At 36.0% G+C, this 11,711-nt stretch overlaps 1 pseudogene; it reads right to left on the bottom strand.

Moving 5' to 3' along the window:
* Positions 1 to 762: 762 nt before the first annotated feature.
* On the bottom strand, positions 763 to 11,521 carry LOC122142815 (annotated as a pseudogene).
* Positions 11,522 to 11,711: the final 190 nt, after the last annotated feature.

Below are 11,711 nucleotides of genomic sequence, written 5' to 3'. Positions count from 1 at the left end.
ATCGTGTGTGCTATATAAGGTCCTCAATATTCGGGTTGATCCTGCTCTGCAGTGGTCTTCCGCGGACAAGTTAGTGTACGAGCCTCTTCATTGTTCTCCTCAGAAGGATCTTGTGGTGATTTCCACTCCCTTCTCTATTATCCATAGTTACATCTGTATCCGTGTTTGGTGGTAGACTGGGAGGCATTGGAACTTTTAGGGAGATTTATTTTGATCTTGGTTTTGGTTGTGGAAATATCACTGTATATAAGAGCCTCATCGGGCTACTTACAGGGCTTTTTGACGTAATGTGGTGATCTGGTAAGTGATGTTCTCCGTGGTACTGCTGGACAGGGTCTATCTTGATTTGTATTGACTGGATGGAAGCTGTTTTGTAAAACATTAGAGTCGCTGTCCTGGTGGTCGGAATTTAGGCAATGTTGGGCGGTGGTGGAGGGTTTGTGCGCAAGCAGGTTAGATTCTGCTTTTTTTTGACATTCCTGGGTGTGGAGAAACACTTTATTGAGCCTTGTGTTTGTGTGCTGCCCATGTTTTTTTTTTTTCATGCAGGTGGACAAGGTTTTCTTGATTCTTGTTGCCGGTTGAAGTATCATATTGGACATATTTTTGGTCCCTGGCCGGTTGTTTTATTGTGTTTCGTATAAACGCTGGTTGGGGTGGAGTGGCTTTGAAAGGGTGATGTACGGGGAGCAGCTGCTCATTGCGCGCGCAGTCGAGTCGTTTGGGTTACCCGCCTGATTGGGCGGAAGACATTTTTTATCCTTAGATGTCCCTGCACGGTTTGCTTTTAGGCGAGGGGGGCTGGGACGCAGAACTCTTGTTGAAGATCTGGTTGCTTTGTGCCAGAACTCTTGGACACTCCTGGTGCATGATGGCCCTCCTCAATGGCCCTCCTTTAATTTGGTGACCCCTGTTTGACAAGGGAAAAGGAACTGACCTCGCAGTGTTACAGCGACGGGGGGGGGGGGTTGGGGGGACCTGCCTCAATCATAAATTCCACCCTGAAAAACAATAAAATATTAGAGTAAATAAGAGCAAATGTGAACTAATTATTTAAAAGGACTGAAGCCAGAAAAAAAAAAACGTTTTTTTTTTTTGTAACTTCCTCCCCACAACCCTATAAATCATCATTACAATATAAGTGACTACAAATATATACACACTACCTTTCAAAATTGGGGGTCGGCATGAAAACTTTATTTTTTATTTTTTAAGAAATGAATACTTTTATTCAGCAAGGATTTCTTAAACAGATCTAAAGTAAAATTAAGACATTTATACTGCTTACCAAAAATGTTCCCTTTTCCAAATACATGATTTTTGTTTTTTGACTTTCTTTTCATCACTATTTTATATATCTCTTATATCTATATACTACTATTTTATCTGTATTTTCATCAACTAGACTTGCAGCATTGGTTTTTTTTTCTCATAAGAGTTAAATCATTGTAAAAATTAATTATGATAAACCAAATTGTTGAATGTGTATTGTCTTGTGTATATATCGTTTTATAGAAATTATTTTATATGAGCAGGCATGTTTGAGTATAAGAAAGAGGCTCCCTATATTCCTCCCTTTTTTTCCATAATCCCTCATGAAGCACCTTGACTTGTGCCAATCTCTGAGGAGCTTATAGGGCCAAGGTAGATGGCCTGCCCGGTCTTAAGATCCAGCTGACAATCCTAGCCTCTTCTCAGAAGACAGCAGGTAAGACCCGGACATCCTGCACCTTTTGAGACGCATCTGTGGCTCTGCCTGCACTGTCACCTGGAACGAGACCTGGCGGGGTGGAATTCATAAAAACATCAAACCGAAGTCTCTCTGGACAACGCCTCAATTCACTGGGGTCAGACCTCTTGAATTTAAAATGAAGACAGAGCTAAATATATTTTACAGGGGTGGCCAAGAATTATGAAGCAGTGAAATTGATCACATGAATGGTTGGTCTTGAAACAATCTTGACTCTTGAATATTAGAATATTAAAGGCTGTATATCAAATTTTCCAAAAACATCTTCACATTTCTTGCATCATTACATACAACAGGAGTAATAATCTGGCTACACTACATTTGACAATACTTACATAGTATACTACAAACTTAACAACAAATAAACAGTACATAGGCATGAAATATTGATCTGAACTGGAAATTATTTATTTTCTTATTTACAGACCAACTAAAAGCTTTCCACTCAGGAGAAAAAAAAACAGTCTATAACAATCGGCCTAGTAAATTGAACACTGCAACAATTCTACATTATAAATTATATCTTATTTTTTAAATTGCAGTCCAGTTTTGTTTTAGGTAAATATTTACCACATAAATGTACTAATAGATATATATATATATATATATATTATTATATTATATATATATATATATATTAGGGCTGTTCAAATGATTAATCACGATGTAATCACATCCAAAATAAAAGTTTTGTTTTTGACATAATATATGTGTGTATACTGTGTATATTTTTATGTATATATAAATACACAACAGCATGTATATATTATTTTAAGAAGAATATGTTATGTTTAGTATATTAAATATATTTATATATAATATAAACATATAAGAACTCAAATATATAATGTATATACATGTAAATATTTTCTAAATATATAATTTATGTGTGTGTATTTATATATACATAATAATATACCCTGTACTCATATCTATAGTATGTAAACAAAACTTTTATTTTGGATGTGATTAATCGTGATTAATCATTTGACAGCCCTAAATATTATATACATATATATTATATATATGATTACCAAAGTCCTCCAAGTCCATTTTTCATTTCATAAAAAAACAATTGTAAGAATAAGAAAATAAATGGTAAGAGGTGAACAAAACAATTACAGTTTATTACAAACAAACAACTATCCAATGATTATCGGTTCTGATTAAGATAAAGTGATGTAACAAACACTTGTAAACTAAATGTACTAAGGGTCCTTAGTTCCTAAAACTTTGAATACTTTTATGCCTATTTTCAGATATAAAGTTTCTTATACAGTGACTGAAATGTTTTTAGATTGGAAGATTAGATTGGAAGCATTAGTGTTATCAGTGTTACAAATCAACTTGAGACGAACAGTTTCTCTAAGACTCGACTTGTATTCACAAAAAGAAAAAGTAACTTTGCAAAAGAGCCTATGTTATTTAACACACTTCTGGCTGAGCACTATAATACTATACGAAAACTAGGTATGCGATACCTAATATTTTTTCCATGAGGAAGGAAGACAGACCCCCCAAAACCTACAGAAGCTGTAAATACAAACTGTAAAATATGATGCAACACCAAGGATGTCTGTCTGTATAAGTACAGAAAACCGACAATGAAAGAAAAAAATAAGAATTAAAAGAAAACAAGACCACAGACTTCAGTAAACACTGAGCAATGGAAATGTACTGAAAAGTTTTTACCTAAAATAGTATATTTACGGAAATGTGTATCTGCACCAATAAGACACACCCTCTTGCTCAACTGCAACAAACAGTTTGGTAACACCTAATTTAACAGCAGATATTGTTATTGTGGTTCTGAAACATCTTTGCTGATAAAATAGTGTATTTCAGAGCCCATTCTCACCTGCTCCCCAGGTGGAGTACAGTTCATTGTCAGCCAGTGTTGTGTTTTTATCTTTCTTGGTATCTTCGGTGTTTGGGTCTTCTAAAAATATAGACAGTTGATAACAAGTGTACATTAGTAATTCCTCTTTTTTTTTATCGTATCATTCTTTAAAAAAAAAAAAAAGACCATGAACATTCTTGTGCAATCACAGAGTCAAAGTGTGGTTATCAGCACTTCCTCTGTTTCGACTTGTGTGGAACCGTACATCAAAAAATGAAGTCCTTCATAAATGTGTTGACTTTAGTCACTTTAGTAGTGATAATATGTCCTTCAATTCTAATTATGACTTGTGTCATGAGGATGCAACCCGTATTGTTCAATAAGTTTGTTTTACCAATGCTTTGTCTTTTGCTTTCTGCTCTTCTTCCTGGCAGATGTTTCCATTTTCGGCTGATTAGTTGATATCTAGTTTGGATATGAGACAAACGCAGTGTTTACTAGTTTACTGGTATCAGACAAACCTGCTGTTGGCTGGTTTTGGATATCAGAATGGATCAAAAGGACTGATGGGATCTGGAAAAGAGGTCTGGAATGGATCCAACATGCTGGCAGAATTGAAAAAGGCCACTGCTTTCTTTTTTCCACCTCCCATGTTCCTGGATCAACATTCTTGTTCTTACCTGGCTTAGATTCTTGAAAATATTTATGAATTTCACTTTGAATTTAGCAGTAGCTCAACATTGCTTAGTTGGGGTTTAAAAGCCACTAGGATTTGACTGCACTTACACTTACAATTTAATTAAAGAATTTTTGCACCATTGAAACTGAACTAATTCAAGCTGAATAACGACACTGCTGTCTTCTGTAGAGCTGCTTACAGTTGAATTGGATTTTTACAGTTATTGAACTGTAACAGAACAACTATTGAACAGAACCAACACTGAATTATTCTTCAATTAGAATAATGACACTATTGTCTTTGTAGAGCTGCTTTACAGCAGAATTAAGATTTTGTCCTCATATTTTATGAAGTTTGCATCATTGATTCAATTATTTTTTTCGTGCATTGCTGCAAACCTGTGTTGTATAAGTGCAATATTAATAAAGCTGACTTGACTTGTTTGACAGGACTTTTGATCCAAGAACACATGCTACTTTGGAATATCACTCAACCTCCATACCTGAAATGCTAGCTGGCACAGAATTGTCATCCAGTCCTCCTGGGTGGGAGCAGCAATGGTGTAGGTGCATGAGGTCGTGTTTAAAAAGAAGGCGGAGCAATCTTTGGGACAGCTTTCTCCCAGGGCTGGAGTGATGCTCAGACAGTCTGTCAGGCGGATCACCCGTTTGTCTGTCTTCCTGAGCCCTGAAGGCCTCGCAGCGGCGGAACCCCATCAGCCCCCCTCTATCACGCATGTCGTACAGCTCCATACGGCCGATCCCTACAGAGCTGGGCTCAAACAGAATCAGCCAGGATTTCCCGCCATATCTTCTGCAGGAACAAGGAGAGATGTTAGTTTTTGAGGCAACAACAGAGCAAAGAAAGTGAATTATTTTGGCGCATAACTCGGAAGAGTTTTAACATCAATTCTCTGGTTCAGTACTCCTCCATTGGGACCGTGTTAGATTTTTTGGTGAGAACATGCCGGAGGGGGCAGAAGTTCTGAGACGATTCTTCGTTTTATCTTCCATGCATGATTCATGGCCGTTAAATGCTAACCATGAAGATGGAAGCACCTCAGGTGGTTAACCAGCTGCAGTTTCCTTCTGTATGAATAATGTTCAGTTGAAGATTTCTGACCACCCTTCCCAAGGCTTGTTTTTAAATAATTAAAGGGACGTTTTAATACCGTTATAACTGTGATTATCAATGATATGTCCCCACATTTTTCCTTTCCAAAAATACTATTACTTTCTCCTTAATTAAATTCTAATTAACATTACAGGAATAGTTCATATGAAAATTGCTTTCATCATTCACTCAGCCTCATACCATTCTAAACCTGTACGACTTTTTTCTTCTGCGGAACACAAATGATACTTTGAAGAACGTTTGGTTAACCAAACATCATTGGCGCCACTGGCTTCCCATGAATGCGTTAAAAAAAAAAAAAAAAAAAAAAAAAATAACTGCAACAACTGGTATTTCTCAAAAATATCTTTGTTTGTTTTCCAGCCTCATACAGGTTTTGAAATGACATGAATTTTCCTTACACTGGTGAATCTTTAAATCTCAAATAAAACTTCATTCTAATATTCTGCAAATATATGCATGCCATTTTAATTCACAGTGACTTTATTCCCCCAGTTGATCCTATGGCCTGGCTAATAACAGTCAAATAGTTAAGCAGGAAACAGTATAACACATACTATTAATATAAGTAATATAAAAAGCATAAGAACTAGCACATCAAAACAATACTGCTAGTACTAGAATTAAATATAGTTTAAATAATAGAGTAAAAATTCCAATTAAGTGTAAAATGAACATTTTTAGTGAATAACCTCACCTTCCCAAACTGGACACCCTGCAAAAAGAGCGGACCCTCTTTAGAAATTACATCCATGTGCTTGTTTGCCTCTAAGTGCTCTCTAGTTCCTCTATATGCTACAGAAGCTGACAAAAGAGGAAATGACGAGAGAGAGAGAGAGACGGCGTGTGATGCTGAATCTGATATTAAGCAAGTGTTTCCGTGAGGTTGAGTGGGCCACGTCATTCACACAGCTAAAAAAAGGTTCTCACTGGTTCACTCGAACCTTGAAAACTTTTATATTGATGTATCTCTTTAACAATCACTTTAAAGCTTAGTTGTAAACAGGCACATGGCAAAGAGATGTAACCACAGAGATAGTCTCAGAGAAGAATTTATTGCAGTTGGCGTTCAAAAAGTAATAGGGTGTATGAGCTGACCATTACTTATTTACACTGGATGTGTAGCTAAATAAACAAATTTAAACTGGTCAACAAACATGCCTGAGTCGGTTTCAGATAACCATACTGAGATATAAACTCAGCTGTTATATTATTACATGACAACATCATTATGAAGCAAAACCTACTGAAGCTCTCGTAAAACCCTACACTTGAAATAATATATATTTTTCTTACACAAAAACTTTTTGACTGTATTTTGCAGCAAAAAAGATCACTGAAATGAAAGAGAAAAAAAAAAAGTACAGTTCCAAGAACAATGCATTTTGCACAAAATGACATTGGACATGATACAGGAGCCTCTCTCAAGGAAAGATTTGATGGACAAGTAGCAGACAGCCATTAAAAAATCCATGGAGCTGCTGGCCAGATAGTCCTTGCGGCCGATGTTGGTGACCTGTTTTGTCTGCATGGCCTCCAGTTTGGGGGCAGACTGTGATCCTGTGGCCCAAACCACCACAAAATGTACAGCCTCTCTCTTCTAGGATGGAAAAAAGCAATAAATCAATCAATCAATGAAAAATAAAAATGTTATAAAATGTTTTATATTATACTTTTGAGCGCTGCAGATCCTCTTTGCACAACCAGACAAATGTTGCAATAATTTTGGGCATGCGCTCAAATATATAAGCTTGTTTCAGCAATAAGGCATCATTTGTACCTCCAATATCCAGCATCGTCTCGTCTCCCATTTGGAGAACCTGCAGCACAGGAGGAACCTTCTGCTTGGCTTCAACCAACAGAGCTTTCAGATCCATTAGTACAGACTCATCTATAAAAAAAGGATTTTGATGCACAATTACCTCTATATAGTATATTCTCTGAAATTATAATTCACTGTGTGTGGTTAATTAATCTTGGAAGGAAGAACAAGAATTTAAAGAAATGAAAACAGACAGAGAGACACCAAAGATCAATCTATATAATAATAAAAAATAATAATAATAATAAAAAACAACTTGCCACATCCTTTGTTGATAAATGTTGTGGCTATTCCAGTCTTTTCCGGATCGACCTGTTCTGCCTATTCTGTGGACTGTGGAATAAACAAATGTTACATACATTTCAAGCATACACACACACACACACACACACACACACACACACACACACACACACACACACACACACACACCTCTACCAGCAAAAGTTTTTTGAACAGTAAGATTTTTAATGTTTTTTAAAGAATTCTCTTCTGCTCACCAAGCCTGCATTTATTTGATCCAAAATACAGCAAAAGCTGTAAGCTTTCCATTGATGTATGGTTTATTAGGATAAGACAATATTTGGCTGAGATACAACTATTTGAAAATCTGAGGATGCAAAAAAATTAACGTCTTTAAAAGTTGTCCAAAATGAATTCTTATCAATGCATATTACTAATCAAAAATTAGGTTTTGATATATTTTACGGTAGGAAATTTACAAAATATCTTCATGGAACAGGTTTTGATCTTTCTTAATATCCTAATGATTTTTGGCATAAAAGAAAAATCTATAATTTTGACCCATACAAAGTATTTTTGGCTATTGCTACAAATAACCCCATTGACGGTTTTGTGGTCCAGGGTCACATATATATCAAATCAAGTGGCATCTGAAGTTAAATTATGGTGGAACTTTTGTCAGAACTAACTTCACTTTTCTTCTGATCTATTTTTGCAAACAGTCAGCTTTAAAGTTAAAGTTGGTTTAGAGGTTGTATAAAAACTTCTGTCAGATTGTTTTGCCTGAAAGAAGTGGCTTGTACTTAAAATAAATGCAACTTTTTGATACTGATTTTAACTGTGGTTTCTAAAATACTTTTTGAACTGTCTAGCAATTAAATGTTTTACCTAATTAGTTACATGGTGTGTACATTAATTAATCGAATTAATCATAAATCAAATCAATTTGAGGTCAATATTGTTAATAAAAAAAAAACAAACAATGAAATGATACTGTTAAATTGACAGCCCTATCTGTAAAATGTTATTGCTATTTAAAAGATTTTATTTTTAATGTAATTTATGCTTGAGAATTTCCAGCAGTCATTACTCCAGTCTTCAGTATGACATGATCCTTCAGAAATCATTTTAATATGCTAATTTGGCGCTCAAGTAACATTTCTTGTTATGCTGAAATGTTGAAAACAGTTGTGCTGCTTAATAATTTTGATGAATAGATAGATCAAAGCTTATTTTGGAAACAGAACTCTATTGTATAATTATAAAGAAACTTTTTATCATTTTTTATGGTGTCCTGCTGAATAATACTAATAAATAAATAAATCTTACTGACCCTCAACATTTGAACGGTAGTGTTACAAGCAAGCCAAAAACCAATAATGCCAAAAAACAATCATATGAACACCTACCATAGTATCTCAATCTCCTCTGGCATATCATAATTGACAACATGCTGGATAGCTGGAAAATCCAGACCCATTCGAAGCAACATCGGTAGCCACTAAAACATCTTTCTTCTCCTCTTTGAATGCCTCAATGGCTTTGTTCTCTCTTCCTGGTCTGAAAAGCGCACATAAAGTTTATTGAGGAGAGTGTGGTTGGTGAACTGTATGAACCTGTTTACCTTTGTGCTGAACAGTCAATTCATAAAATATTATATATTTTAGGTAACATTAGTGTATGATCAGGGTGAAGTAAAGCCTAAGACACTTTGCTGCTTTGAGGTTAACCTTCGGACATAGTTTAAACGCTGGTTTAGTGCTATGATAGGAGCCACAACGCAGCAGAAGCTGACACCCAGTGGAGAGCAGCTGTAGCTGCAGGGAACAGCATGCATAAACCTGATGGATGGGGTTTGTGCTACAAGCAGATTGCGATGGATGATGCCGTACCTTTTCCACCGTGAATAGCCACCGCCTCCACACCTTTCAGCAGAAGATACTCGTGTATGGCATCTACATCTGCTTTCTTCTCAGCGAATATTAATACCTAAAAAAGAAAATGAGAAGTTTGATTGTTAGAAGAGATTATGCAGGGTTCTCAGACGTGGTTTAAAAAGAGCAAGAAGCTACATACTGGCGGTGGGCTCTTCTGGAGACACTCCAGGAGATAAAACCATTTTGGCCTCTTCTTTGACATATTCCACTTCTAAAAGTGAACCGGATGTACACAAGTAAAACTTTCCGTTCTGATTTAGTAGTATAACAAAAAACAATCACTAAGGCCAAAAAAGCTCAATAAGGGTGCTCTACCGCACAAAAATGAGAACAAAACATCGAAGTAGGCACACCACAGCTCCAGAGATAGAGAAGTGTTTAATTGTGTTCTCACCACAGGTGATGTTTCGATCTTAAACGCTCTTCATCAGTCTGTGGTGTGCCTACTTTGATGTTTTGTTCTGATTAAGCAGTATACAATATCATTCAAAGGTTTGGGGTTGGTTTAGATTTGTTTGTGTTTTTGAAAGTCTCTTATGTTCATCATGGCTGCATTTATTTGACCAAAAATACACTAAAAACATTAATATTGTGAAATATTAACACTATTAAAATAACGATTTCATAATTTTTTTTTAAATGTAAACTTCATTTCTGTGATGGAAAAGCTGAATTTTCAGCCAGTCTTCAGTGTCACGTGATCTAGAAGACTTTCTAATATGCTGCTCAAAAACATTTTCTTATAAAGCTGTGCTGCTTAATATTTTTGTGGAAACCGGGACTCTTTTTTTTTCAGGAGATTTTTATTTAATAGAAAAAAAACAATAGAATAAACATAAATGTAAATATAAATTGTTTTTAACTACCCACATTTGATCAATTTAATTGAACTTTGCTGAATAACATGCATTAAAAAAATAAGATATCTTACTGACCCCAAACTTTTGAAAACAGTAGTGTATGTTTCACAATACTCGAAATATCCACCTTGGCAAAAACTCACAAAACAACTACAAGGATCGAATGGAAAATGAGGAAAAGAATAATGCTGGGCCTTGCATGAATCTTAATGCCTTACCTGGATGACGTCCAAGCTTGCAGCTCCAGCTCTGCCCACATTAATGGTGATAGGTTTCACTAAAGCACTTTTGGCAAAGTTCTGAATCTTCTTGGGCATTAGTGGCACTGAAAAGCAGTGTTTGTCTCTGACCCTATAAAAAAATTAATTACTTCTAAAACACTATTATTCTACTTCTAAAACACTTCATTTTCAGGAAACCACTGGGAAAAAAGGGGGTAGCATTTTACTATATTTACTAACTATGCTCTATTACTGGATAACCTAAAAACAGTATCATGAGATGTGCATAAAGCACACCTTAAAGTAAGAGAAGATGGTCCCCCCTGATTCCTCCTCAAAACCCATGTCAATCATCCTGTCAGCCTCGTCCAGAGCAGATAGCGGCAGATATCCAGACTCACCATCTTCTTGTTCAGCAGGTCCATCAGTCTGCCTGGAGTGGCCACCATCATGTGCACCCCACTACAATCACACAATCATCTGCAAGTTTATAAGGGATTTCTAAAGCAATCAGCATCCAAATAAAGACCAACTACAATGTCCCAGTCATTTTTGTCCTTCTTTTCAAAAGTCACAAGGTGGAAATTTAAACACTTAGTTTAAACAAAGTGACTTACTGTTTAACCACCTCCATCTGTTCTTTGACAGTCATGCCCCCAATACACAGGGCACAGCGCAAACTGAGGAGCCCCTTCATCCTCTAGGAGCTTACAGTAGTATTCAATGACACCATGTGTCTGTCTCGCCAGCCTCTCTACGATGGAGAGAAAGACACACAATAAATAAATGGACCATACTGTTGCTGTCTGGTGCCCGTACTGTCTGCCCTCTTGACTTATGATTGCTATGATGAAATATGGTGAAATAGTGTGTTACACATAGGTTATCTGCTTCTTCATTTTTCTCCTGTATTTCTGGCAGACAACACAGGATGTGACAGAAACAGAGTAGGCTTACAGAAGGGCAGATGATGAGGCCATAGGGTCCCTCTCTCTTACAGAAGGGTAACCGTTTCTCCTGCTCCAGACAAAACATTATGATGGGCAGCGTGAAAACCAGAGTTTTCCCTGAGCCGGTGAAAGCAATTGCCAATCATGTCCCTGCCAGAGAGACTAAACAAACAAACAAACAAAATTCAAATAAATAACTAATAATAATAATAATCATATATATTTAATATAATTATATATAATTTATATCTATTAACATTAATATTTTATTACCT

This window comes from Cyprinus carpio, unplaced genomic scaffold, assembly GCF_018340385.1.
Source record: "Cyprinus carpio isolate SPL01 unplaced genomic scaffold, ASM1834038v1 S000000169, whole genome shotgun sequence".
Lineage (NCBI taxonomy): Eukaryota > Metazoa > Chordata > Actinopteri > Cypriniformes > Cyprinidae > Cyprinus > Cyprinus carpio.
Note: the sequence above shows the minus strand (reverse complement) of the source record. Positions and strands in the feature narration are given on the sequence as shown.